Raw genomic sequence first — 2,303 nt, 5'->3', positions numbered from 1 at the left:
TTCTTAGAATACTCTTAGTTTAGTAATTTGATCATAGATGTTCTTGTGGTGATGACTTCCAGATTTTGGGGAATAATAGATGTTGAATTTTAGAAGTTATTGAATTGTCTTTTTATTAATGAGTTTAAGTCTTCCGCATTACTTTCTGTTGATATTAAATTGAAATGTTAAGGTTTAGATTGGTTGGTTCGCTCACATAGGAGGGTAAGTGTGGGTGCCAGTCGCGGCCCGGTTTTGGGTCGTGACAGGAATGGCCGGTACAATTAATTTGTAATGTTGTTTGTGGAAATTATTACGTGTTAATTACATCAATTCTCATAGTTTTGAAATGAAATTACAATATATCCATAATAAATTTCTAATTATATTAATCCCTTAAGAAAACGGATACAATAATTGTAGCTCGAATACATTAAATATTATTTTGGATTCATTAATATGTAGTTTGGGTACATTGAAAACTAACTCGAATACATAACATATAGCTCAGATGCATTAAATACTGACTCGGATACATTAAAAACTAGCTCGAATACATAACATATAGATCATATATATTAAATACTGGCTCGAGTACATAATATGTAGCTGAGATATATTAAATACTGACTCGAATCATTAATATACAATCCAAATACATTAAAGAAATAAGAAATTTTAGAGATTTTTAAAAATAAATTAAACAAAATGTGTGTATTTCTATAATTTGTCTAATTATTTTTCCACTTCCCCTTAGGAAAGTCATTTCCTTATTTAAGCAATTTGATCTTAAAGATAATATTTTTCAAAATAAAAACATAAAAAATTGGAAAACATTTTCTATAATATATTTATTTGAGTTAAGTAGGGGCTTATGATTTTCCAAATTCAACCAAAACTTGGTTCAAGACTTTTCAAGAAATAAATCTTTGTTCGACTTGGATTTCATTTTCACGTGTATATGACTAATTTCTTCAAATTCCAAGCTAATTTTATGTGTTCAATTATGGGCTAATTACAACTTTTTTTTAATGGTGACAAACCTATAGCAACTTCATACTACTTTATTACCGTAACAAAAAATAATTTTTAGTCATAAAAATATATACATAAATAAAAAATATCAAAATCTTTATCAAAATGACATTAGTTAATTATCATTATATTCTATTGATTAATATTTTGATACAAACATACCCTGTCTTTAGCTAGTGAGATGCAAACTGCCAATGTTCCACTTATGAGCGTTGAATGCGCAGTCTATCAAGTATTATCAAACAAAAAGGCATTCATAAGTAGAAAATCCTTTTTCTCCTAAATAATTAATACTATCACTTTCTCACTCACGCCAGTTTGTTTGTTTTACTTTTTTTTAGTGTGCTTTAAGAAACTGCCCTTTTTTAATGTTTTTTTTTTCAAAAAAAAAAAGAATTTTAAATTAATATGTTTAAAATCACAAGATTAAATAATATTTTGATACATTAATCTACATATCTTTAGAAGAAAACCACAAGATTCAAACGTTTTTTTATTTTGTTTAACTCTATATCCATGAGCAGAGCCAATTTATAGTCAGGGGTTCATCTGTACCCTCTTTGATGGAAAATTATATTGTTTATACATAATCAAACTTATATATATATATATATATATATATATATATATATATATTAAATATTGACCCCCTTTGTAATTTTTGCGCTTACTTCTTTAAAATTTTATCTTTTTAATTAAAATTTTGACTCTACCTTTATATGTCAAACCAAAATTAAATCAAACTATCAAATTAAAACGAAGAAAGTAATAGTTTTGCAATTTGACTTGATATATGGAAAATATTCAGCCAATGTCACGCTCAAAAATATAAAGTGACCTATGAAACAACATTGTATCATGTAGATATTGATAGATAGCTGGTTAATATTAAGATTGAGTTGTTATAAGTGAATAAATAATAAGAAAATGAAGTTAAAAGAGTAAATCATCTGAGAAAAAAATTGGTTAGTATATGTTAAATATACACTATTTAGGAGATTACATGTCCCTGCATGCAAGTCTTAGACCACCATATAAGTATATAAACATATACTTTCGTTTTTAATTAAATATTTTGAATTTGAAATACAAAAATAAAAAATGATTGGCAAGAAACGATTTCTACTCTATGAGCCCTACGTGATACATATTTAGATTAGTTAAATTAGTAGATTTCAAATAAAAAGTTACTTTACATGTTCAAATATTTTTGAGAAAATTATTTTTTCCTAAAATGTTTTGTAACCACATGATATATATATATATATATATATATATATATATATATA

This window comes from Solanum pennellii, chromosome 4 (genome assembly GCF_001406875.1).
Source record: "Solanum pennellii chromosome 4, SPENNV200".
NCBI classification, from domain to species: domain Eukaryota; kingdom Viridiplantae; phylum Streptophyta; class Magnoliopsida; order Solanales; family Solanaceae; genus Solanum; species Solanum pennellii.
This window is presented reverse-complemented; position numbering follows the sequence as displayed.